The sequence below is a fragment of the Equus caballus genome, chromosome 10 (assembly GCF_041296265.1).
Source record: "Equus caballus isolate H_3958 breed thoroughbred chromosome 10, TB-T2T, whole genome shotgun sequence".
Classification (NCBI taxonomy): Eukaryota; Metazoa; Chordata; class Mammalia; order Perissodactyla; family Equidae; genus Equus; species Equus caballus.
The window spans coordinates 44884775-44912773 of NC_091693.1; the positions used below are offsets into that span (position 1 = coordinate 44884775).

Here is a 27999-nt window from a genome sequence, read left to right on the forward strand (position 1 = left end):
CCTATTTCCCTCTGAGTAAACTGCTATGACTCATGTAAAAGAAAAAAATTCCCCCAATACAGCAGTCAGATCCAGCAGAACCCTTCTGAGTCACCAATCCTGACACCCTGAACCATGCCAGGGGCATTTCTATGAAAATGAGTTGTCTCATTTTAAAATATGTTTTTTTATTATTTTCTTATTTCCAAGTAATACACAGTAATCGTAGCAAATTTGGAAAATGCAAAAAAATAAAAAGAAACAAGAATCGATCACAAATATACCACTTATACGTAAGTATTGTTAATATAAAATAATTTGCGTGTGTCTTTTGTACTTTGTGCACGTGTGTGATCTATCTATCTATCTATGTATCTATCTATCTATCTATTTCTTTTTAAATGAGGTCAGACTGTTCCTACTGTTGACAGTCTGCTTTTCTTTCAAGCAACAACATGTTGTAGATATCTTTAACAGAATCATTTTCAACTCATTCTTTTCTTTTCTCCTTTTTCCTTTCGTAGAATGACCTGACAGCTCTTTAATTTCAGGAATTCAGTTATTTTGAATTATCTGACTTTTTTTAAAGTGTGTTTTGAACAGCCTCATACTAAGTTCAATTGGTTTATAAAGAATTTTACATGAGCAATTGTCAAGGCCGGCAAAGAAAGCAAAAGCAAAATGACTAAAACTGGGGAAGTGTTAACTTGAAACAAAATACTTAATATATTTTGAAATGTTTTCCTGATTTTTAAATGAAAATAAACCTCTCCAATTCCCAACTTGTCTCAGAGCTCTTGCAGCTTATATTTTGATTCAACTTAGATTATTCATAAATTGCTGTTGTAGTTGTATTCCTATGGGTGCAACATGCTGTATCTAGAAGGCAATGGTTCTGTGAAAATACAGGCCTAAGTAATGTAACCTAGAGTCATTCCCCAAATCACTTGGTGATTCTGAATTTCGTGGGTTTTCCAGGGCAGTGAAACCCACCGAATGTGGTCAATCCCATTCTGTTGGATGAACTACTGTGAGATTTCTCTGCACATGTTCCCACACAAAAGGTCTTTTGAGCTTTTTTGTTTTTGCCCTTATCTGGAGTTGACTATCCTGACTATGGGAACTCCCACCTTCCACTATGGAATTAGTGATTTTCCCAGTAGACGTAAAGCTCAGGCAGGTGTCTATAGTCTCTCAGTCAATTCTATTACCACTTTCCTAAACATTGCTGGGACATTTAAATTCCTATCTAAATTATCTTTTTCTTCTCACCCAGAGAGATATCCTTCAACTGTCAGGTAATGAATGTTTTCTTTTCATATTATAATCTTGGTTTCAATATTTCCAAACTTGTCTGGCCATTTTATCATGTTCACCAGCTGTGGTTTATCACCTTACTTCCCTTACAAGCATTAGACTGGGCTATTCATTTCTTACACATGTGGCTGACCTGAAGCCCCTCAAAGGGAAATACTGTATCTTGTTTAAAAATAAACACAAAGATTTGAGGATTTGTCACTACTTCTGGGAATGTGAATTCTGTAGCTCAGCCATTCAAAGATAATTTTTAAAAGAAGAATGAATTTAAAACTTGCAGAGGAGTTTATGGCTGCTGCACTCACATGACCTCCTCTTGAACGGCCTGTGCTTCTGAGTTCATCCTTCCAATTTCTTTGATTCTCTTTGTAAATCCTTGTTATTTTTCCTGCACGTAGTATATTAGCTGTTGAATCCATATAACTTGAGAAGTATTTTTTACGGAGTCATTGGCAGTTCTCTCTAATATTTCTCAGCATTCTGTGGCCAGGGAGTATCTTCCCCCAATTCACCTTTATCTCCTCCCAAGCCTTGACCATGCACTTCCTCTTCCTGACGAGTAGCTTCCAGGCACACAATTTGCCTCCTGAGCAGGATTTCAGTGATTTGACAGAGGCGGGAGCAGGGTAAAGACCTCCTGGGATGGGTTTTGTAGCAGCCAGTCCTTTTCTTGCATTAAAAGTTCAAGTGTCAAACTTCTCTCATCCTTTTCCTGCTCTGATGTGTTCCCCAATAGCAACTTGTTGTTGTTGTTGTTGTTGTTAACATTTAGAATGATACCAGGTTTCTAAGAGCCCAGAGGATGACATCATGTCCCGGGGTTGTCACATTGTCTCTGCTCCACCTGAGCACCCCCATCGCTCACAATCCTTGTAGTGTCCACCCAGTTGGGTTTCTCATTTTCCTTACCTTTTTCCTCAAGGGCTCTTGGAGCATTTATTCCTCCCGTTTAAGACTATTTATATCCATAAACCAAGTTTAATGCTGAGTTCCTGCAGATGCCTTAGCCTTCTGTGATTTCTGTTTCAGTGCTCAGGTTTTCTGGCTCTTGGTTTTGTTTTCTCTTTGTCCTGAAACATGTAATTTTCCTCTCCCCACCATTCTCTCAGAACATGAAATGGATGCCCATCAAACTCTTAGTGTCAGATTATGTAGTGTGCCACATTCAAGAAAGTAGTCTGTGCTTGTTTATTACGTCACAGAAATGTTAAAGTGATTTTTACCTTTGAAAAATGAAACATTAGCATTCCCTGGAGCCAACAAACATGGTACAGAATAGTTACAAATTCTGTGGCAAATATAAATATAAATAAACATAAACAGTAAACAGAAATCATCCAAGCTATTTTTCAATGCACATTTGGCTTAAATATCCAGAAATTGTTCCTTGATGATTAAGGTTATGATTCCATTCTGAGTCCTTAAAAGTACGTTAAATGAGCTTTGTGGATCATTTGGTGCACTCTAGTGGGGCCTACATGAATTACAAACAGTCCCGTTTCCAACTCTCTCCCACCATTTTTGGGAGGGTGGGGTATGTCTTGGAGAGGCAGAAATTAGCTAAAAATATACTATGACATGATAGTCATGATAAAAAAGCTGGAGAACTTTTGAGTAAAAGGAGCATAGATCTGGAGAAGACGTGGAGATAGACAGTGCATTCCGTTGTCTCTAATTAGAGCTTCACCCAAGACAATCCAGAAGATAGATTACTACCCTAAGCATATGAATAAAGGAAAGAAGACATGAATCATGCAGTGTAACTGTGTTCACGTTTACTTCAAGAATGTTTTAAATACATGTTAAATGCCATTATCATCAAATATTTACAGAGTATGGCTTGTGTACATAAAATTGTACTAGATGTTGTGATTAGTTTTTCCTGGGCAACTACATACATCATAACTACTAGCAAACTGCTACACACAACTGTTTCTTTACAGGTCAAACTACTTAGTAGAAAAAGTGAGAGAGAACTCTTCTAGGCTGGACAATATCACGACATTGTGGGAAACGGCCAGGTTCTGCCAATCGTGTTAAGGGATGAGTGAGAGTCCAGCATGGGAAATTTCTAGCCCAGTCTCCTTTAACATGGCACATATTTGTTTCCGTGTGTTTTTAAAGAGAGGAAACACCAATAGCCAGTGTAGGCAGAAGGCTGTGCAATGTTGCAAAGCCGAGGGGACTGAGAAGTAAGAGATCTGGATTCCAATTTATGCTCTTTCACCAGCCGGCTGGGAGACTGGGCGAGCCAGTAGACGATCTGGGCCTCCACTTTCTCATCTGTAAAGTTGGAGGCTTGGGCAAATATTTCTCCATGGGTTGGCTCAAGAGCTGATGTTATCCAGGAAATTGCATTGTTCACAAGTAGAAAGACTGTTTTTCAAGGCCCTCAAAAATCTATGAGAAATTTAGGGCCCTTTAACATTTATATTGAAGTCCTGTCTTCAACTCGGGAGAAATCATTTTAACCCGTTAAAACTGAACACTAGATACTTGTTAACATAATTCACGCAAATAAGGGCCATAGCAGAATGTTCTTTGAACATTCCCATTTGTTTATGATGTTTACATTCTCCTGGATCACCAGAACTCAGTAACTGACAGCAGGTTTACGGTGCTCATAACAGGAAGGGTGCCTAAGTGCAAGACAGAAACGTTTTGTTTTTGATAAGCAAATGCAGATACAGACAGACTCTGTCAGAATCCTCACTACATCCTTCAGTTTGGCATGGGAAATCGTTGTTCACGTTTTTCTCCTTAATAATATTAAATATGCATATAATATAGTAAATATTTATATATAGGTTTAAATATCCCATATGCCTAAGGTTTTTTTATTAAACCATACTATAATGTATTTGGATTCTGAATAATAATTTTCAATTCTTACTTAAAATCCACATAAGGGATATATTCTGCTAAATGTAAAGCAAAGTTGAGGTAAGAATGACATGAAAGTTTCCTTGACAAATGATTAAGTCCATCTCTTTGCCCACAGCTAAACCTAGGTGCTACATTATCTGGGCAGAAAGAAAATATTGATCTATTTTAACATTCACCATTCTAGTAGGTTCCCCAGTCCTCCTGATCAGTGCTCATGTTCCTGAGTTTAACTGCCTCTTCAGACCCCACCCTCCACTCCACGATATAATGTTAAGAAACACTATTGAAAGATGAAAAACTAAATAACATGGGGTTCATAATTGGTTCTCTGGTTTGCTTTTACCTCACCATGATTACCAAGTAAATGTAGTTGAATCATAAGTTCACCATTCAGTCATTTGTTTAAATAATAGTTATTAGTACCTAGTATGCTCTGGGTAGTATGTAAATGTCAGGGTTACAGCTTAGTGAATATTTTAAGCTTGTTCTATTTTGGTTTTATTAATGTCCCTAATTTCACAAAATGAGCTCTGTGGTTAACTGCTTGATACCAAGCTAAACAGTTGATTCAGTCAATATAGTACCTGACAACACGTAATCAAAATTTAAATAAAATTCAATGCAAGAACAAAGTCAGTTAAGGAAAAAAAAATGCTAGTGAAACTATATTTGGATTCATACCAAACCAAGTATGTTGTTATTAATGCATAATATAATTTTTACTAGTTTCTTGTGTACACAGAAAGCAAATTTTTAAAAATCATCAAAATATCAAAATATTGTTTACCTAAGATTGGTAAGGTGCCTGTCCCTGGTGCTAATGAAATGTATGGGAGTCAAGCTATGTGATGCTCAGCTTACTACAGAACTTTAATCATCTGCACCGCAGTTCTATATTAAGGTACAAGCCAAGAGCAATCGAAGAATTTGCCATATAGACACTCAGATCAAGTTTCTGCATTTCATTAGCTACAAATAGATGCTATATTTAGATTGTTTCTCAGAGCAGTACTTTGGTTATTATCTCTATCTCATAAAAATATTGGTGGAAATGAATCACTTTAAAAGCTGATCAGCTCTCGAAAATACGATAACGACAAATTCATGCTAAAAATGGATACTATATACAGTAGCACAGGAATCATAAAATACTATAAGATGACTCAATTCCCCACAAATTCACATGTATTCCATCTCAGGAAAGAACTGGTTTTAATCCAATAACAACTATCTCCTATAAAGTTCTTGTCTGTCATGTCCCATAATCCAGGTACGTTCAGACCTTATAAATAAAACCATGGTTAGAAATGTCACATCATGGCATTTTGGTTGAGACCAATAAAATTTAATCACAGATTTTTAACTTGTCCTTTCAATAAATGCTAAAGAACACCCCCCAAAATAATTATTTCCACTCTCATGAAATATTCTAAAATCGAATGCATAAAGTACTAAAGCACCTTTGTAGAGGTGAAAACATTTACTAGTAGAAGACCTTGGAGGGAATATATTTATACACAACAGAAATTCTCATCTGAAAAGGACATGCATTTGCTTGAGCTGTTTTCTTCCTGTTACATAAGGACCTGGGAGTCATCCAATGGACATCTTGCCACAGAGAATTGACAGATGCCTACTGAGCAAAAGTGGAAAGAAGCCAGGAAATCCAAATTGGCACACTTCATATTGACCATGGACAAAACATTTGCTTTAGCGAAAGATATTCCACTAATTTTCCAGTTTTGACATAGGCCTTAGGACTTTATTAACACATGACTTGCCTCCTTCTCTGAGGTTTCTTAATAGCAATTCACGTACTCGCTTTTATCAATGCGATGGTGTTGTATTTTATTATAGACCAGTAAATGAACTACAATATGGCATGTGGCCAGAAACATTGAATATTTCAATATTACAGGCATACACTGTTCCTTTTGAGACAGTGTGAGAAACCTGTGTATTTGCATGGGAATTGTCATTTACTAAATTTAGTAGGAAAAAAGAGAAAGAGACAAAAGAGTTTTTCTGCAAATAATCATTATCCTACAACACTACATTTTATTAGCGTATCATGTGCTCAAAGTCCTCACTCGTGTTCTGGCTATCCACATGTCCGGTTTACCAGGTAGTATAATGAAAAGGTCCTGGGCTCTGAAATCTGACAGATCTGCCTTTAAATCCAGCTCTACGACTTACCAGCAGAATGACCTTGGAAGCTGAGTCTCCGTTCCATCATTTGTACAGGTATAATAATACTTCATTTGAATGGTTGTTATGAGGATGAAATCAGGAAATGCTGCTTGTCCTACTTAGCGAGTAGGTGTTCAATAGCTGTGATTTCACTTCACATCCACCCTCCACCTTCAAAACAACAGAACAATAAAACCTGGGTACATCATGAGCGTATTGTGATTTTGGGTAGCGTGAAGCTTGCAAAATTAGTTTTAAATGTAAATATATATTTAGAAGGGGAAAATAAATCATAACAAATTGCAAGTTTTAAAAAAGCTGATTTAAAAATCCAGATGAAACATCATACTCTTTGGTAGCCTCCTCATATGACAACAATTTTACAATGACATTTTTCTGTGTTGAGAAAAGAAAAATAGTTCAGATTTTCTTCTAGCACAGTTGATGGAACTCTGGTTTTTATTATGTCTAGTCTGGGAAAAATTTTTTCAGGGCCGTAACTCGTTATTGATAGTGGCATGTTCAATTTTAGAATCGTTGTTAATTTAGGAAAATTTTTATCTTCTTTGAATTCCCAGACAATGCTGGTTACATAATGGATACTCAGTAAAGACATGCAGATTAAATAATTTTTTATAATATTGAGAAAAATTCTATACATCTGTTTCTTATAAGGGACTAGATTATGTTCAAACTCGTTTGCCTAAATTGACTTTATAAGCTTAATAGTCATTAAATTTCTAGGAAATTTTGAAACATGGGGAAACAAGGGGAAAACCACTTAGATTTATGAAGATAATGACACAGCACTTCAATTGTTTGCTCCTTCATTAAGATGAGAGAATCTGTCAAACACTACCATCTGCCATCCAAAGAATCAGAAGATTAAAAAACACGCACAAATTAAGTCAATTGATGACTCACAAAAGGGATACAAGTTTGAAAGGTAACACATTATGTAGTGAGTAATAAAGTCTAAAACAATGGCGAGTCAGCGAGGATGGGGGAGGAGGGGAGGAGCGGGGGAGGTCTGCCCATGATTACTCAGTTGCCATGTCACTGCCGAGCTATGAGACAAGAAGATGTAGGGGGAAGAAGACTAAATTAACTATTCTCTTCCCTCATCGTTAGCAAACTACTGTTGCTGAGACCCCTGAAAGTGTTTAATTTCAGGAAGAATTCTTGTTGTGCTTCAATAATAATAATATTATTGTCTTTCATTTCTTGGTTAGATCTGCGATCAATGGTGGGGGACTAATGAAAGGATTGAGAAGCTCTGGTGTACTCACAGAAAGATAGTTACACCCTAACAGAAGCATGCTGATCCATGGTTGTTCCCATTTTCTCAGAGGATAGCCCAACTCTGAACAAGAAAAACGCCTCCTGAAAAGAACGGGAGACTGACATCACATAACCCAAACTGAGTAGTAGTAACAACGAAAGTTAATAGCTACCATTTAGTGAGTTCTTACTATGTGCCAGGTACCTCTAAGTGCTATACAGTTAGGATTTTATCAATCCACACAGAAACCTTATAGATTAGAAGCAATTATCTTGATTTCACAGGTAAGGAAACTAAGGTAAAGAGAGGTTAAGTAATTTTCCCAAGGCCAAACAGTTTGAAAGTATCAGAACCAAGATCTGAACCCAGGCAATCTGATTTTAGATTTCACGTCTTAACAAAGAAACTCTTCATTCTTGTTATATGCTGTTCAACTGCAGTGCATTTTAATGCATCTTAAGTCATTCTGTTATAATAAAAACAAAATAATATGAATTAGTTGTATTACTAAAATATCAAAAAAACTTAAAATGCAGTAAAAGTGGGTGGTAACTATTACAATTAATAAGTTTTAACAAGAAACTGAAGAATAAGTGAGGTATAACCAAGTCAATGTAAAACAATGACATACTTAAGCATACATCACTTTTGTCTCCCAAGTGATCTCAGATTGTATATAGTTTTACAACTAAGTTAAAAACCTCAATATAGTTATGGATTTATCCATTTCTAAATTTAACTTGTTGAAAGTAAAAAGAAGAGAAAACATTGAAAGCATTTATTTTCTACTGTTGCAAAAAAAGTCAAATATACAAATTTTATTTAGTACCTCAACTCGGAAAGTTTTGAAAAGATTTATGAGATTTATATCTGTAAAGTGCATAAGAACACCTGGCACAAGCTATTTTTAAAAGGTTTTCTTTTAAATAAAACTAATACATAATAAGCTAAATTTCTAATAACTTCCTGTCTTTGTTTGGCCTCCCACAACAGCAGAGCCTGACATAAGGATTCAAGGGCCATAGTTTGTTTGAGAGGAGAAGGACATGAGCAGAGGAGAGTGAGGAAGTGAGACAGGGGAGGAAGGCAGCCAATAGGGTGCATTGGGAAGCCAGCTATCACCACGTGTGAGTGGAGATTAATCCCACTGGGGATACCCTGAAAGCCATTGTAGACCATGCACCCCAGAAGGGTGAGGGAGCTGGGACATTTACACACGAACTCACATCAGTCATTGCTTCAGTCATTGAATGAGGGCTGCTCTGGTGAGGGAAACAGTTCTCCCATTTGTCAGGCCTGCCCTATGGGAGGCAGAGTGGGCTCCAACAGCAAGAGAAAGTGTAGGCGCTAACCACTGGAAGTTCAGCCAGTGTGTGGGCGCTAGCCTCTGATCCATCTCTCCTCCATTCCACCTTTCACTCTAAAGAACATTAGTTTGTCTATAAATTTTTATATCCAAACAGCATTATTCTTGGAAATAATAAAATAAAAGATCATCTTATCCTACAAATAGAACCCTTCATCATGTTGGTTGTGTGAAGGCTCCCCAGAAGTAAATGTCAAGTGAGAGAATTCAGGCTCTCTGTTTCAAGCTGCTCTGATGATCAAACACACAATGTCTTGCAAGAAATAGTAGACTATGAGTTAGTGGGAAAGGAAATGTGTACAAGAAGCTAAATCCACTGAGTGTATGTCACTGATCTGGGATATCGAGATGGCTTCCGGGAAGTCTCTCCTGCTTCCAGCCTAGAAGCAAAATGATTGCTATTGTTGGACCTCGTAGTCATCCTTCTTACTTGTCATGAAAGTACTGTGGGCCACAAAATCCTTAATTTATGAGGCAAGGAGATTTCCAGGCCTGAGAGAGATCAAGTAGCTTATCCTTGGTCATAAACTGAGTTAATGGTCCAACAAGGGCCGGAACCAATTCTACATAGTCAAGGAGATTGCAGGATTTGGAGTAAGAAGTGTGCTCCAGCTCACTGACTCTCCTTTAAGGTGTACATGTTTCCATTCTCACCCACCTTCTAGTTTGTCTCAGTCTTTCATTCCTTTCACATAAAAGTTCCCAAATTGGCCAAATGGCCAAATGACCAGATGGATGTCTTTCTTCTCTGGTGTTCTTGCTTCGCTGCAGCTACAGGTTATGACTTGCATCCCCAGTCTCAGGAATGAAAATTATGAGGTAATTAGATAAACCCTCATGGGATTAGAAGATACAAAGAACATTTTGACCATTCCCACCTGCCCTCATACCCTGTTTTTATTCATCTGTCTTTCACCCATACGTCCACATAGATAGAAAAGTGGATTTATTTGTGTGGATTTATACTTTGACATAGCTTTTTCCATATTAAACTTTTCCTTAGAACATACCTTGATGCTTACCTGAAACATACTCACTCATTATTCAAATACTAATAACCAAAATTAGTTAATTTTGAAATATTAATCATAAAGATTCCCCAAGTTGAGAAAAAACATTCAAGAAAGAAATGTCATGCTTTTAACAAGAAAAGGTGATGAAAAGTGGGAACTCACGTGCTCAAGTAAGCAGTGTGATTTTCCTTCTCTTTCGGATGCCTTCCAGGATTGCTTAGAAGAGGAAAAAAAGGATCAACTATGTGATTTATATTTGCACTTTGAAATTTGTCCCCAGTCTGAAATCAGATCTCTGTGTCTACTCAGCCATAAGATGGAATCACATTACTCCTCCAGCTGATGACTCACAGGAAACAATGGATGATTTTTAAGCAGAAAAATAATCATAGCTCTCTTCTTCCGAGCATCCTGAAAGATAGGGAGACAAAAGAAGGATGGAAAATGTCTCCCCACAGTCACACTCAATAATCCTCAAGGTCTAAAGAGTGCAGAAATATTGACATTTTCTTCTTGTCTATGCAATGGGAAGTGCCAAAAGATACTGTTACATTGTAAGTAGATTTGCTGGGAGGTTTTCTTCCCAATTAAAACTCTAGGGTTTGTGTGCACCTGTGAATGTATGTGTGTGTGTTTACGTGTAAAGAGAAAGGCATGAGCATAGACTGGGAAAACAAAACTTGTAAATATTTATCACTAGGCTTCTCATGCATTTCTCTTTTTATATCTTGGAAGAGAAACATCATAAAGGTGTGAAGTATATAACCATATAGATTACAATTACAATGAAAAAGCAAAGTACAGAAAAGTTACACAAAGGTGTGTATTACAACTTTGCATAATCCAAGCATTACATCAAATCATCCTTGGACGAATAGCAAGCATTTCTGTAAAAAAAAATTAACTTAGAGTACAACATATGCACACCACTGTGTTTTAATTGCATCAAGAATACTGATAATCAGCAAACATTGATTGGATTTAGGATTACCGAGAACATCCTGCCAATTTAGGGTTTATTTATTTACTTTGCTTGGTTATGTAGTTGAAGCTACTTCCACGATTTATTTAATGATCTTGTTAACATGTCTTTTCATCTATGGTCTAGTAACCACTGGCTCTTAGGTATGTACTTAAGACAGAGACTGTATTCTATTTATACTTGGGCTCGCTATCCCCATAAATGCTTACATGTTCCAGTCAGACAAAAGGATGAGCACCGAGTCTTGATTTCCTGGTGAACACTCATGTTCTTCCTTTATATCCTAAACTGGATCTTGAGACTCAAGAAATACATGGGGAATCCAGATCCTTAACTATGAATAAGAAATTACGAAATGGTAATAGCAACTTTAAAAACATTCAGAATTGCCAGAAACATCTGGGAGTAGTGGTAAATTACCTTAACTATTTCTCACAGTGATCCATTTAGGTGGAAATTTTAATTAATGACAGGACCAAAGAACGGAAGTATCCGATTATTCCGGCACTATGTAGAGACTTTATGATCTGCAGATAGAAAACGTAGCATGTTATACTGTAAAAATATAATGCCCTGAACCTACAGAACAGGACTGTCCAACTGAACTATCTGTGATGATGGAAATGTTCTATATCTGCTCTGTCCATTAGAGTAGCCACTAGCTAAATGTGGTACTTGAAATGTAGCTAGTGCAATGGAAAAAATGAATTTAAAATCTTATTTAGGTCACTTAAATTAAAATATCCAGAGGTGGCTAGTGTATCATATTGCACAACATAGTTCTAAAACAAAAGCTCATTTTTATCTTCAAAGAAAAATTATAGTAGAGAGTGGCAGTGATAAGACAAAATTGGAGATTATGAAATCAATGGGCATGGAGAAAATATTTTCAAAAGACACATCTGATAAAGAACTGTTATCCACATAGTATTGGAAGTCCTAGCCAGAGCATTCAGGCAAGAAAAAGAAATAAAAGGGATCCAAATTGGAAAGGAAGAAGTGAAACTGTCGCTATTTGCAGATGACATGACTTTATATACAGAAAACCCTAAAGAATCCACCAAAAAACTTTTAGAAATAATAAATGAATACAGCAAAGTTGCAGGATACAAAATCAACATACAAAAATCTGTTGTGTTTTATACACTAACAATGAAGCAGCAGAAAGAGAAATTAAGAATACAATCCCACTTACAATTGCAATAAAAAGAATAAAATACCTAGGGATAAAATTTAACCAAAGAGGTGAAAGACCTATACACTGAAAACTATAAAACATTGTTGAAAGAAAGAAAAAAAGACGCAAAGAAATGGGAAGATATTCTGTGCTTTTGGACTGGAAGAATTAACATAGTTAAAATGTCCGTACTTCCTAAAGCAATCTACAGATTTAATGCAATCCCTATCAAAATTCTAATGAAATTTTTTACAGAAATAGAACAAAGAATCTTAAAATTTATATGGAACAAGAAAAGACCTCAAATAGCCAAAGGAATCCTGAGAAAAAAGAACAAAGCTGGAGGTATCACATTCCCTGATTTCAAACTATACCACAAAGCTATAGTAAACAAAACAGCATGGTACTGGCACAAAAGCAGACACACAGATCAATGGAACAGAATCTGGAGCCCAGAAGTAAACCTACACGTCTATGGACAGCTAATTTTCAACAAGAGAGCCAAGATCATACAATGGAGAAAGGAAAGTCTCTTTAAAAAATGGTGTTGAGAAAACTGGACAGCGACATGCAAAAGAATGAAAGTAGACCATTATCTTACACTTTAAACAAAAACCAACGCAAAAACCACTCAAAATGGATTAAAGATTTGAATGTAAGACCTGAAACCATGAAACTTCTAGAAGAAAACATAGGCAGTATGCTCTTTGACATTGGTCTTAGCAGCATATTTTGAAGTACCATGTCTGACTGGGCAAGGGAAATAATAGAAAAAATAAACAAATGAGACAACATCAAACTGAAAATCTTCTGCACAGGAAAGGAAACCATCAACAAAATGAAAAAACAACCTAACAATTGGAAGATATTTGCAAACTATATAACTGAAAGGGGTTAATATCCAAAATATACAAAGAACTCACACATCGTAACAACAAAAAACTAACAACCCAATTAAAAAATGGGTAAAAGGGGCTGGCCCTGTGGCTGAGTCGTTAAGTTCGCGCGCTCCGCTGCAGGCGGCCCAGTGTTTCGTTGGTTCGAATCCTGGGCGCGGACACGGCACTGCTCATCAAACCACACTGAGGCAGCGTCCCACATGCCACAACTAGAAGGACCCACAACAAAGAATATACAACTATGTACTGGGGGGTCTTTGGGGAGAAAAAGGAAAAAATAAAATCTTTAAAAAAATAAAAAAAGAAATCACACTCCCTACTTTAAAAAAAAAAAACTGGGTAAAAGATCTAAACAGACATTTTCTCAAAGAAGATGTACAGATAGCCAACAGGCATATGAAAAGTTGTTCAACATCAGTAATTATTAGGGAAATGCAAATCAAAACTACAATGAGCTATTGATGCCGGCCCTGATATTAGTTCCCCTACATTAAACCCAGCATATATGAGGTTAAAATCAAAATACGCCTTTCCTGCTTACTCCCTGGCTCCCTGGCTCCAGAATCCACTATCCGCCATAGATGCAAACAGCCAAGGTCGCCCACCTGGGTTCCTTATCATCTCCTCCTCCTCCCTGAAAACAGTGTCCCAAGGCCAAACGCAGGCTGGTGGAAAAACTCCGACTAGCAAGGTCACTGACTCCCACTGCCATCTACAATCAGCCACATTCCTCACAAACCTTTAAAACCCCTCGGCTCCTCTCTTTTGAGTAGACAAGATGAAACAAGACAAATTTGAGGGCTCACTCTTGTCTCTCAGCTGATGTCATCCACAATAAAAACCCTTTCCTTGCCATAAGCCTGGAGTTTCAGTTTTTATTTGGCCCCTCTTTTGTGGCGGGTAGGGAACCTATGTTTGTAGGTGGTAACAATATCACCTCACGCCCATGAGAACGTCTATAATTAACAAGACAAGAAATAACAAGTGTTGGAGAGATTGTGAAGAAAAGGGAACTCTCATACACTGCTGGTGGGAGTGCAAACTGGTGCAGCCACTATGGAAAACAGTATGGAGATTCCTCAAAAAATTAAGAATAGAACAATCATACGATCCAGCTATTCCACTGCTGGCTATTTATCCACAGAACATGAAAATACGAATGCATAAAGATATATGCACCCCTATGTTCATTATAGGATTATTCACAATAGCCAAGACTTGGAAGCAACCTAGGTGCCCATCAAGGGGTGAATGGATAAAGGAGATGTGGTATATGTACACAATGGAATACTACTCAGCCATCAAAAAATGAAATCTTGCCATTTTCGACAACATGGATGGACGTTGAGGGTATTATGCTAAGTCAAATAAGTTAGAGGAAGAAAGTCAAATGCCATACAATCTCACTCATAAATAGAAGATAAAAACAATAACAAGCAAACACATAGAGACAGAGATTGGATTTGTGGTTACTAGAGGGGAAGGGGGAGGGAGGGAGTGACAGGGGTAATTAGGCACATGTGTGTGGTGATGGATTGTAATTAGTCTTTGGGTGGTGAACATTATGTAATCTACACAGAAATCAAAATATATAATGATGTACACCTGAAATTTATAAAACGTTATAAATCAATGTTACTGCAATAAGAAAAAGAAAGAAAAACAAATGAAAAGAACTGTTATCCAAAATATGCAAAGAACTCTTAAAACTTAACAGTGAGAATACAAACAACCCGATTGAAAAAATGGGCCAAAGACCTTAACGGACACCTCACCAAAAAGGATATACAGATGGCAAGTAAACATATTAAAAGATATTCTATATCATATGTCAGCAGGGAAATGCAAATTAAAACAATAAAGAGATACCACTACACATCTATTAGAATGGCCCGAAATCCAGAACATGGATATCAACAAATGCTGGTTAGGATGTGGAGCAACATGAACTCTTACTCATTGCTAGCGGGAATGCAAAATGGTACAGCCACTTTGGAAGACAGTTTGGTGGTTTCTTACAAAACAAAACATACTCTTACCATGTGATCCAGCAATCGTGCTCCTTGGTGTTTACCCAAAAGAGTTGAAAACTTATGTCCACACAAAAACCTGCACACCAATATTTACAGCAGCTTTATTCATATTGGCCCAAACTTGGAAGCTTCCAAGACATCTTTCAGTAAGCAAATGGATAAAATCATTGGGCATTGGAAAATATATTCAATTCTAAAATAGGATCTAACTCTAAAGGTTTGGAGATCCTTTAGGAAAATATTTTTTCAATTCAGCTGTGACTTCTCTGGGACTTTCATCTCAGCTAAAAACTCCTTGAAACTTTTTCCTCTTCTCAAGTCCTTTGCACTGATGTCCGGATTCTGCTCCTCCTCTTCTACTGTTTCTCAGTCTCTACTTCCGTTTCCTCAGTTCTTTCTTATCTGTATTCCTCCCTTTTGGGGCTTTGTCCCCTGAGCCCTTAAGACTCCTCCCTCAATATCTGCTTGCTCCACCCAGTCTCTCCCTTCACTTTTCACACCAATAATGATGGTTTTGACTCCCAAACCAGGAACTTGAGTCCCAGCCTTCATATTGGGCGACTTCCTCTTAACCTACTAACTCCGCAGGACCCTTCTGCCTGAATGTTCAACACAAACCCAACATCAGAGGATTTGGCCCAATGGCCTCTAACACCTTCTGACACTATTAGGCTACAGGTCTATCTTTTTATATCCGAATTGATATTATCATGGACTTTTTTCCATATCCCATCTTCTGTTGGTGGTAACACTATTACTATTCTACTCTTGAGACTAGAAATATTGGTGTTTAGAACATTACCCTTTCATTCATTCCCTGGAAGCAATTTGTCAACAAACCAATCCTTTGAAGAACTGATTCTTCCTCGAAAACTTCTCTCATATTCACTTGGCTTGCTCTTCCTGCAGGGTAGGCTGGAGGCCTGGCGTTCTAAGAGCTTAGGCAGACTGGGTAGGAATGGGAAGGGGGTTGGCTAAGACTGTGTGATCAGAGCACAGGGCATTGAGGTTCATGTTCTATGAACCAATGAGAGGCCAAAGCAGCAAGACCATGGGAGAGGACTGAGAACAACAATGAGAAATATGGGGAAGGTTTTGTAGTGTAGAGCCTGCAAGATGGAGTAAAGAGGTTGAGAGGCAAGGTTCAGAAAGAGTTCTAGAAGCAACCAGATGTAGTGCAAAGGAACTTTTATGAGCTTCTGTTGATGAATGTAGGGGCAGGAAGTGAGCTGCTAAGATAACAGAAACTGCTAGACTGGCTTTTTCTTTTCCCTGATACATCACCCTAGTCTAAGCCCTCATACCCATATTACTACTTAGTTACTTTATTACTGCTTTCTCTTAATTGTGTTACCTTTGCCAAGTTAGGAAAATTCTCAGTGCCTCACATCCTCATCTGTAAAATTCTTCATATCTATCTCAGAGTCATTTGAAGATTAAATGTGTTATTATGTAGAGCACTTAGAACAGAGTCTGGCACATAACAAATGCTATATAATAATTTTGTCGTCAGTGCCCTCGAGTCAATTCCAACTCCTAGTGACTCCATGTACAGCAGAGTGTAACCCTGCCCAGTGTCCTTGTGCCATCCTCTCACTTTCGGTGCTATGTCAGACAATGCTCCGCTGCCATTCACAGGGTTTTCAAGGCCAACTTTTTCAGAAGTGGGTGGTCAGGTCCTTCTTTCTCATCTGTCTAGTCTGGAAGCTCCGCTGAAAGCTGTCCATCATGGGTGGCCCTGCTGGTATTTGAAATACTGGTGACATAGCTTTCAGCATCACAGTAACATGCAGCCCCCATAATACGACAACCAACTTCCTTTGGCCTTCACTGGTTACCAGATTACCTGATAATCAGGTCAAAACTCCTCTGTCTGACTATTGTGACCTTCGATAATCAATCCCTACCCACTCCACTTGACTTCTCTTTGTTCCCCTATGCTTTACTCTTCCTTCTCTCAGCATGATCTACTCCCTGTCTCCTGCAGAAGTCAAGAACTTTCTCACCACCTTACCTTTTTTATGTTGCTCTCCTTCCCTAGAAGAATCCCCTTTCTAACCCTCTACCTTCCTCAATTCTAACCACTTTTTAGGGCCTAGCTCAGGTCCAGCCTCTTCTACTACATTGCAGGTAGTGTCTGTTGTGCTTTCTCAATGTGTATGGGTACTAACATCAGGCAGACTGCCTGGCACGTGGTAAGTATTTGATAAATGTTTCTGTCTTAGTTATTCTTTCTCTGGTATCCAACACCATAGACTTTAGGACTGTCTATTGCCTGATTCATAATTAGTTTATGAATATATGTTGTATCAGTTTAGAGAGCATTCAGTTACACGTCATGGAAGACCACATTAATGGAAAGTTAAACCGTAAGGATATTTATTGTGTCCTCCCAAGCTCTCATCAACAACTCAAAAATGTCTTTCTACCCTTTGTTTTCACCATTCTTAGCCTGTTGGATTTTCATCGATGTGCTTTTTACTTCACCATTCCAAGATGACTGCTGTAGCTCCAGGCATTGCATCCTCACGTAAGTGTTCCAAGGAGGAAGGAAGTATCAATGGCAAGTGTGTCATCTCTACCTAGAGAGGCTAGGAGAAGGAGTGTCTGGGAAAAAACAAAGGGATGCCATGGTTGGCTTAGATGGTTCATCACTCAGGGCAAGGCACATTGCTATCCAAACAAAACTGGACATCTGCTGGGAAAAAGAGAGAAGTGACTCCTGAACAGGCATCTGGGTTAGTATCTGCCCTTCTCTTGAATTTTTACTCTCTACTGTAGTCTCCTTGAAGGGCAAAATAGCTTCTTTATCCCCCAGAGTGCACAGAGTCCTTGAGCACATAGCAGCCATGCAGTAAGTAATTGTTTGTTGAATCCTTACCTGATGGTCAGGGCATTCCCTATGCTCTCACTATATGTCTTTGTTTTAGATCCATTTCAGCGTCACGAACAGCTACCTATTCTGAAAATAAAAAAGGTTTGACAAGCACACTGTGCACTAACAGACACATAAATTTAACACACTTCATATGGATTCCTACAGAAGCTAAGAAGCCAAAATACAAATTTTGAGAAGTTTTTTTGTTACTATCTGCCTGATATAAACATCAAGTGCTTAGCTGAGCTGGGAGTCCTTTAATTATTTTTTCAGGAAGCCTTGCTGAGAGCGTAGATCCTAAAGCTGCAACCGGAGCAGCCTCCTGACAGCCCGTGCTCTAAAACAGGAGTCGACTCCAAATGATAGTTTCTTTCCCCACACATTATAGTATTTATCTGAACACAAAGTAATTAACATCTCCATCAAGTAAAATCTCTGATTACATCATATGGTCTCAGCGACTTTCAGGCCACTCACCCATCTGGTTGCACTGATTTTGCCATTTGCCAGCATGTGGGTTTGTGTGTATAGTGGGGGGGGGGGGTGTGGGGGAGTGGGGCACTCTTGGGTGTTTGGAATAACACGTTACCACATGTGCGCGGTTGGGTTTGTAACGTGTACCCAGTCACTCCATTCCTCTGCTCAAGTAAGACAGGGACAGCTGCTCCTGGTGACACCCCTCTTGGATTTAAACCTGATGCATTCCCTGCTCAGTGCCTCTGGAGAGCATCACAGCGTGGAAGACATAAATGTTTTACAATTAGCTGGATGAAAAGCTATAGCGTAGCAAGTCCTCAGTTATGAAAGTAAAATTCTACAGATCATGAAAGTAACAGAAATTCTAGGTAAAAGCCACACTGAGTTTTTGAGTAATTAGAGAGAAAGATATATAGAAGAAGATTGATAAATAGACCCAGTCTACCTATGTGTTCCCAAATTATGCATACGCAGATTAATTTGTAGACATTGTCCAAACTTGGAGTCACCAGATGATTTGATTATATGGTACTCTGTACCCGGATGTTTTGGATCCAATGTCTTACTTTTCTTTCAGCTGCATTGAAGGCACATACATGTGATAAACAAATCTTCATAGGTGGAAGGAGAATGGGTCCAATTCACACAACAGTTACTGCCAAAGCTAGGAAATATTCAACAGAGGGTTTTGGATTGTCCAAAGTCGCTGTTCACAAGGCTATCCTAGGAAGTCACTGAGTAAATATAGATGGCATAGCAGACATGTTACTGTAACTCCTGAATGGTAATTTCATAGGTATGTTGAAACAAAATAAAAGAAATACAACAGGATGTAGACACTCCACACAGGCTAAACATTGCAACAAATATTACCTAACAACCAATAAGAGTTATGAGTTTTATCCATTATTTCAATATGCCTTTTTGTCTAGTTTTGTTTTCCACAAAGGGAAAACGCCAAGCCAACCTGGAAGGAGCACTTGATATGCTTGATCGTTGCCTTGATCACAATTCCAGCTCCCAGGCTCAGTGGGAGGTGTGGGGCGACTGGGAGGAGCACAGAGGGAAATGATCAAAATGGCCCTACGCCGCAGAGTGTTTGTGATTGCTCTTTGCTTGTGGCGGCTCTGACTCATTTTCTTAGACCCATTCAGCCCACGCTGGTGTTCCACCCAGAGTGACAGAGGGCATTGGAACAGTCAGCCTAGTGGTTAGAGCAGAGGTTCTGGATGGATTGAAACTTGACTCCATTAGGCCGTGTGACTTGAACAAGTTGCCTAAGCTTCCTAAGTTTCAGTTTCCATTTTCTTTGAATTGGGGATAATAATAGTAACTATCTAATAAGATTATGGACAGATTGAATGAAATAATTATATCAATTGTTTAGTCTATGATAAGCCCTATAGATGTTAACTATTATTATTGTTATTTTAGTTATACTGGTCATAAAAGAAAGGAGTATAGGAAAGGAGGGGTTTTTTTTTTTTGAGGAAGATTGGCCCTGAGCTAACCTCTGTGCCCATCTTCCTCTATTTTATATGTGGGACACCTGCCACAGCATGGCTTGATAAGCTGGGCTATGTCCACACCCTGGATCCGAACTGGCGAACCCTAGGCTGCCGAAGCAGAGCGCATGAACTTAACTGCTGTGCCACTGGGCTGGCCCCAGGAAAGAGGTATTTTTAAACCTAATCCAGACATCATCCATTCACTTATTTCTTCCTTCGAAAGAAGCATGGTGCTTGTCATATTGAGTCTCCATTCTGTTGGGGTTGGCATAACAGCTTTGGGCACAAGAAAGATCTTGGTAAAATCTCAAATGGGTGACATTTGCTTCTCAGGTCTCCTCACTTCCCTTTCAGCTGCCCTCCTCCGGAGTGTTGATTTCTCCCACTGCCCTGGTGGTTCAGATCCATGCACCAAAGTTCACCTTAACAGGCAAAACTGTCACCCATCACCCCCCACCTAGTCTCCTGTGCAAGGTCCCATTTCCTCAGATGCTTTTTTTGGTGACTGGCTTGATTCATGCTAAGGTGTTAAGTTTTCTGGTCTGTCGGTACATTGTATTAACTCTTCCAGCTACTAAACTTGCATTACAACAGGGGCCGGTAGAGACACAGAGCCTTACACAAAGGAGTCCTTCTCATGCTGGAATTTCAGAGCTCAAAGTGGCCCATGGGCTAGAGACTTTGGGACAGACAAGACGTTCAGAACAGGAAGCTGTGCCTATATACAGGGATGGCTTGGCAAGAGGTCTTGAGGTCCTGTCGTGATCTGAGGGAGCACGCAGCTTAATTAGAGAGATGAGAAGTATATCATTAAATAATAGTAGAATAAAACTCAGTGCATGATAATATTGTTCTGAGTATACATAAAAATGCCAAAATTAATTAGTTATGCTTACTATGTCATAATATATTTTATAGTGGTAAAATATACAGAACATAAAATTTACTATTAGTGACATTTAGTATATTTACAATGTTGTGCAACCCTCACCACTATCTAGTTCTAGAACATTTTTCTTACCCCTAAAAGGAAACCTCATACTCATTACACCCTCCATTCTCCCCTCCCACCAGTCCCTGGCAACTACAACTCTGCTTTGTGTCTCTATGGATTTGCCTACTCTGGATGTTTCATATAAATGGATTCATATGATATGCAGCCTTTGGGATCTAGCTTCTTTTACTTTGCATAATATTTTCAAGGTTTCATCCATGTTGTTGCATGTATCAGTACTTATTGGTTCCTTTTTACCACTGAATAATATTCCATTTTATGGACATACCACATTTTGTTTATCCATTCATCAGCTGATGGACATTTGGGTTGTTTCTGTTTTGGCTGTTGGGAATAATGCTGCTCTGAACATTAATGTACAAGTTTTTGTTTGGGTGCCTGTTTTCAACTCTTTTGGGTGTATACTCAGGAGTGATGTAACTGGGTCATATGGTAATTCTATGTGTAACTTATTGAGGCATCGTCAAACTACCTTCTAGTTTCCATTTTACGTTACCACCAACAATGCACGGGGGTTCTAATTTCTCTACATCCTCACCAACATTTACTTTACATTTTTTTGATTCTAGTTTTCCAAGGTGGTGTGAAGTAATATCTCACGGTTTTGATTTGCATTTCCATAATGACATTGAGCATCTTTTCATGTGCTTCTTGGCCATTTGTACGTCTTTGTGACAGCATTTTAAATAGCTTAGCTCAGTTAATGCTTACCATACACCTGACAGATATTTGATAGATAAGTAAACTGAGGCTTTGTAGGAACAGTAGGTAAATTATCCAAAGTCATGGAAGAATTGGGTTCAAACTGATTTTCACACTCTGGATCTAGGGGAAATGGGCCTGAAAAGTGATGGACTTGAGTTTCTGAAGAATATTTGGACCTCACAGGTTATGGAAAACTTCGAAGGACAGCACAGTTACATGGAGTCAGGTGGCGGCCACACGCTTGTGAGGCAGGGCAGGTGCAGAGGACGCACCGCACACAGCTGGTTCGCTGAGCCAGTCGTGACCGTGTTGCCTGAGGCATTCAGCCTTCACAAAAGAGGCTTCTGGGAGCCTCTTTAGGCCATTGGAAACTTTTATTTCCATTTTGTTCCTCATTATTAAAAAAAAACCAAGTAACCTGTCATATTTGCACTAAAGTCTAATTTATTTCATAAAATGCCTTTTTATTTGATTAACTAGAACATTGTGGTCAGAGAGTAGAAAATGAAGTTAGACTTACATAACCCAATAGGAACAGGATCCACACTGCCTTTCAAAGAGCTTCTGATGGCTCAGGAGATTCCAAGAGCTTTGGGATAGGATAGGTGAACAAAGAGCACATGCCCTGGAGCCAGGACTCTCCTAACCCATGGACCGATCGACTCCACAGCCCGTGAGAAGAGTGTCTGTGCACTGACACATGTCCCACATACCACTTATATGGATGTGCTGCAGGCTTGCCACGGGAATGCCGTGTGGCATCAGTAACTGGTAAGACATTACACATATCTTGGTTAACTGCCCCGTCTCCTTTTAGATGATTATATAGATTATATAAATTGGGAACTAAGATGAATAATGTGCAAATAGTAATGAGAGTTCCTACACAGTGCCTTTGATATATTTCTATCTAGTTTCTAGGAAGAGCCCTCCACAATAAAAAGATGCCTAAAGTCACATGGAGATTGAGCCAAATGAGGGGGGATTTTAAGTTCCAGGCTATTTTACCCCAAATACTGAATAATCTTTCACTTTCTATGAGATAATATTAAAGTGATGCATGACATGACATTGTAAATCAGAAGCAGAGTCGAATACATACTGTGACTAGTTAGAGAAACCAAAGGTTTAACGTCAGTGACTTCAAAGTAGCTTGTCAAATCACATCAACCGGACAAAGCTGGCTGCCCATGCTACGTGGGACCACCGTACATTCCCAGGTACTTGTGCAAGTAACACTCGCCTGTCACATACCACCCGGACCATGGTGGGTGTTTTCGTTAGCACTCAGAGGCAGATCTCCAGCCAACGCCAGAACTTTCTGTTTACTTTAAAGGAAAGTGCAAAGCATAAATGTTTACCGAATCTGACTATGTAACCTCACCCATATAAGGCATACAGAGTTGTGTTTTTAAGAAACACTTTAAGGCAAGTAATTTTTTAAAATATCTTCCCTGAGAATCTCCTTTCCTCATATTGAAAAAAAAACAACAAACAACACTCAGCAAAAGTAACATTTACGTAAAGATGAGGCATTAGTGGAAACAACTGGGGAGCATTTGCTGGTGCCAGGACTGGTATCTGGAGCATTTGTTTCCTGGAGAGTGTGGTGAGATAAAGTCAGCTCTTTTATCCTCTGGATCCAAAATACAGATGCCTTCAACCCCGTCTCAGTGCGGGGCTTAATCAGAGTTGGAGCTGAACCGTGAACGCACAGCTCCTTTGTAACAAGATCTTTATACATATGTGCTTGGCGGGTACAACCCAGCTGAATCTATTTGAATTCCCCGGATGTGGTAAAAATACTTATGGATCTTTCAAAGCAGTTATGTGTTTATTTGAAGTATGCAATTCCAAATTCAAAAACCCCAGGATATTCTACATAAAAAGCTTATGAAAATTTACAAGTAGATACCACTGGCTTTTTGGATCTCCTCTGCCCTAAAACACGTTTCACTAAGAGAAGCACACCGAACAAACGTGGCCAATGGTTGATCTGCTTGGTGCCAGTCGAAAAGAACTAAAGTATGGTTTTTCCCTTTTACTTTTGATATTATTTTAGTTTAACTTTATTATTTTTCCTGCTTATAAGTCAAAAGTAAGAACATTGCTGAAAAAATGGAAAATGTAGAAAATTATAAAGAAATAAAAATCCCCTGTAATTGCAATGCCAGCTATGACAAATTTTAATGTTTCAGTCAGTTTTTTCTAGTCTCTTATCTGTGTTTGTATGCATGTATATGCATATCAAGATATTTGTTTACTTAGAAAGTTGAATTCATACCTTAAACACTTTTTATCTCCAATTTCACTGAATTATAAAATGAGATTTTAACATGGCATTAAATATTCTTTGAGCACAAGATTTTTAATGACTGCATAATATTATTCTTTAACAATTTTAGTCTTATTGAATGTAAAGGTTGTTTTTACTTTTTTGTTCTTATCAATGATTAGTGATGAGTATTTTGACACATAAAATTGTTTTACCACATCTCTGATTATTTCCTTAGGATAGGTTCTAGAATTGGAGTTGGTGAGTAAAGTATAAAAGTAAAAATTTTTCAAGTTTCAAATATATTTTGCCTCTATTGTTCTGAATGAATGTGCCAATGTAAATTGCATAAACTCCCACCACCAGTGGAAAAGAATGTTCCATCTTTCCCACTGTATTCTTGTCCAGACTACTTACTAAACATTAAAAAAAAATAGTTTCCAGTTTGATGTGACAAAAATAGCACTTCGTTGTTGCTTTAATTTGATTTTCTTTAAAATTCGTTAAAATACGCTTTTAAAAATTTTGGTAAGTGACAATTTGCATGTTTTCTCTTAAAAGTTTTTCATTTCCTGTGCCCATTTTTTCTTTTTTCTGTTAATTTGACTTTTTCTTCATATTTTGGTTTTTAAGTTAAAAAAGATCCTTGTTATAAAAATTTAAACAAAATAGAATTATGAACAATAAAAATATGAAAATTGCCTTCCACCTTCTATCTACCTCTCCCCAACAGAAATCATTTGTTTGCATATTTCTTATAGACATTTGCTTTTAAAAACTACACAGGTGTACAGACACACCTATAAGGTTGTTTTAAAAACATAAATTAGATTATTTTCTTTTTAAATTAAAAGTGTATCATAGATTTATTTACTTGTCAGTACTAGTAGATAGTCCTCACTTGTTTAAAAAACTCTATAGTATTCTAAGGGGCTGGCATGGTGGCGTAGTGGTTAAGTTCGCACGCTCCGATTTGATGGCCTGGAGTTCGCTGGTTCAGATCCCGTGTGTGGGCCTATACGTTGCTCATCAAGCCATGCTGTGGTGGCATCCCACATACAGAATAGAGGAAGACTGGCACAGACATTAGCTCAGCGACAATCTTCCTCAAGCAAAAAGAGGAAGATTGGCAACAGGTGTTAGCTCAGGGCCAATCTTCCTCACCAAAAAAACCAAAACAAAACTCTATAGTATTCTGAAATTTGGGTGTTGTGTTGCATAGTTTATTTCACCACTTCTTTATATATATATGTATCTTTATGCTCATTGTGAATAAGAGGCTCTGGCCTTTTCTATGCGTCTTCCTTCTAACCGAATATAAAATATGGATTTAATTTTCCATTATGTCTTCTGTCTTACAGCTGAGAACAGTGTTCTCACCAACTAGTTAGAAGAGCCAAGGGCAAAATAAGTTGCTCTGATAGCCCGCATTCTCCAAGCTCAGGCATGACACTACAGGATTCCTGGAAAAGCTGCGGAAGATGTCTGACAGCCTTCTCCCATCCCATTCCGAAATCAGAGAACATGAGCATAGCTCTTTGTGGCTCCAGCAGGGAGGAGAGGGGTGAGTCACCAGCCCACAGCCTGTCGTCTGCTGAACTGGTGGCTTAATGCTTGCTGCTATTGAGCAGGTTGCCACTGGCCACACCAGAGGCCAGGCTGGCCCTGTTCCTAGTATAGGAAGCTCCAAAGACAGACCCAGGAGCCTATGCAGCTAGTAGGCTCCTGGTTTCTACCTCCAGGAAATAGCTCAAGAGACCAAATAACTCAAGAGGCCAGAGGAGCGAGAAGCTGCCAGGCTCAGCCCCATTTCCCCGCCTGCCTCTGAGTGTGCTGACTGGACCGCCAGTAGAACTGGCGCAGCCACCTGCCTCACCTGCCTCAGATGAGCATGATGGACGGATGCTTTTATGCAGGCCCATCATTCACAAAATCTTACTCTTGAAGATCCTGGGAGGGGATCATGGAAACACATTTATTCATCAATCGCACATTTATTATTAAGTACTTCCATAATATTGATTTCTAGCATCTTGGTCAGTAGCAGGGACACAATGATGAAGAACACATCATCTTTTCCCTCAAGGAGCTTGCTGTCTATCATAAAGACATAGACGTGAACAAATCATTATAACATACCATTGATGCTAGGCCGGAAGTGTGTCCAAGGTGGGGGAGGTGCGAAGGAGGAGGTGAGTTATACCTACTTGGGGGATGAGGAGACTAGGAAAGGCTTCACGGAACAGGTGCTGTCAGATCCGAATCTGTTGGCGTTTCCAAACACCAACTTCCTGTGCATCCCTGAAGCTATGTCTGACACCAGAGCCAGGTCCTAGCAGTCACTAGCTAGTGTCCAACAGTGGTGGGCCACCCCAGGTCCAAGCCTATGCAGAAGGCTTTTTAAACCAGAGACAATGAGTCCAAGCTTAGGAACATAGAGTGATCTCTCAGGGTTGAAGACCCAGCCATCAGAAAGGACATGGATTTGAACCCACAGTGGAGTTTCATTTGGCCTCTGACTTCGTTTCATTTTCCCATAACCAGACCCTGAGACAAAGCTAAATCTTCAGGAAAGGCAGAGTGAAAAGCACATTTATTGTATATAATTTTGTGACACCATTACCTCCGGCTCCTCCCAGGTCGGGGGTAGAAGCAGTGTCCACACCCAACTGTGGATTTGAAAGAACTTGGTTCCACTGTCAAGGCTAACAGTAAAGAGAGAATCAGAAATATGGTTTAGGACAAGAACCTGTCAAGGGGAGGAATTTCTCAAAGGTAACAATTTTCTGTTTCATTTTATGAGGATACTATGGCTATTAAGAATTTAAATAAGCTGTATCCTCACTAGTAAAATTCATTCTAGGTTTAAAATTAAACTTCAATCTATTAACAAATTAAATTCAAATAATTAAGTCCAATATAACAGAGTGGACATGCCATGGAGAGTGGAGTCTGCAGTTATTTCTCACAGCAAAAGGACTTCTACACACTACTTATTTGTCTGGGAACAGAAACCTCTCACTGTAAAGTCAGGATTGGGGGCAGAGAGACATTCCTGAGAGGCCTGGAGTCCCCAGACCTTTCAGCGAGACCATCACAGCCTGGAACAGCGTCAGCCAAAAATAGAGGCAGGAGTGTTCAGACCTGCTATGTCCTGGTTAGCCCTGTTCAACCCCTACCCACTCCCTGTGACCACTGGGGTGTTCAGAAGCCACCCTACTCTGGAGGTCACCTGGAAAATGGTGACCCTGCTTGGAGGCAGCTCTAGGCCGACTGATGTCCTGCTTAGGAGGCAGTTTGGCCTCGTAGTCGAGACGATAGGTACTGGACTTGATCAAATTCCAGCTCCATCATTTACCAGTGTGGGACCTTCAGTGGGACCTCAGCCTCCCAGAGCCACTTTCCTTATCTGTAAGATGGAGATAAAATTATCATGAAAACATACTGCTAAGCTCTGTCCTCAGGATTAGGAGATTGTGGATGGATTTGTGATTGTGCAATGTTTCTTGCTGTTCCTGTAAATTCTGAAAAGGTCAGATATCTACAGATGCATGTCACGAAGTTTGCTTCTCTTGTTCAATCGAAGAAAGAGATTACACTAGGGAAGCCCTAAATTTTCTTCTGAGTTGTATTTTCATAAATGTTTAGGGTTCTGATTTTTTTAAGTTGGAGATTTGGAAATTTTTGCCCAAGATCAGTTCCTTAGCAGCTGTGTCTAGAGAATGTGACCTAATGTTTCGTATTATGAGCTTATGTCTATTCATAATGTCTATACAAAAACTTATCTTAAACTAGATTTGACTTGTTAAAATCTGAGGTCTTTAATTGCTTAAAATATTCACTCAAAGAATTGAGTTAACTTAATTACATGAAACTTTGCTATGATTATTGTATTGTCCTGAAGCCTTTGTACATTTTCAAGTTTGCAAGTGATGTTGTAAATGTAATAGTAACAATATATAAATATTATTTATTACCTAGTAGTAGAGTTATAAAGTTTAACCCAGATCAATTAAA

At 38.8% G+C, this 27999-nt stretch overlaps 2 long non-coding RNA genes across 2 annotated transcripts in view; one reads left to right on the forward strand and one right to left on the reverse strand.

The window, feature by feature from the left end:
• The window catches only part of LOC138915789 (uncharacterized), a 58440-nt gene that overhangs the window by 9600 nt on the left and 20841 nt on the right, over nucleotides 1–27999 (reverse strand). Inside the window, exons 2-8 of the long non-coding RNA XR_011422069.1 lie at nucleotides 11436–11542; nucleotides 11225–11349; nucleotides 10385–10444; nucleotides 10196–10249; nucleotides 9679–9818; nucleotides 7662–7755; nucleotides 6379–6543 (exon numbers count right to left, since the gene is read on the reverse strand). This is a non-coding gene — a long non-coding RNA (uncharacterized lncRNA). The remainder of the gene's footprint in view (nucleotides 1–6378; nucleotides 6544–7661; nucleotides 7756–9678; nucleotides 9819–10195; nucleotides 10250–10384; nucleotides 10445–11224; nucleotides 11350–11435; nucleotides 11543–27999) is intronic.
• On the forward strand, nucleotides 64–27999 carry LOC111775303 (uncharacterized). Its single transcript, XR_011422070.1, has 4 exons — nucleotides 64–272; nucleotides 17576–17654; nucleotides 20038–20155; nucleotides 25344–27999. It is a non-coding gene; the product is annotated as an uncharacterized lncRNA (long non-coding RNA).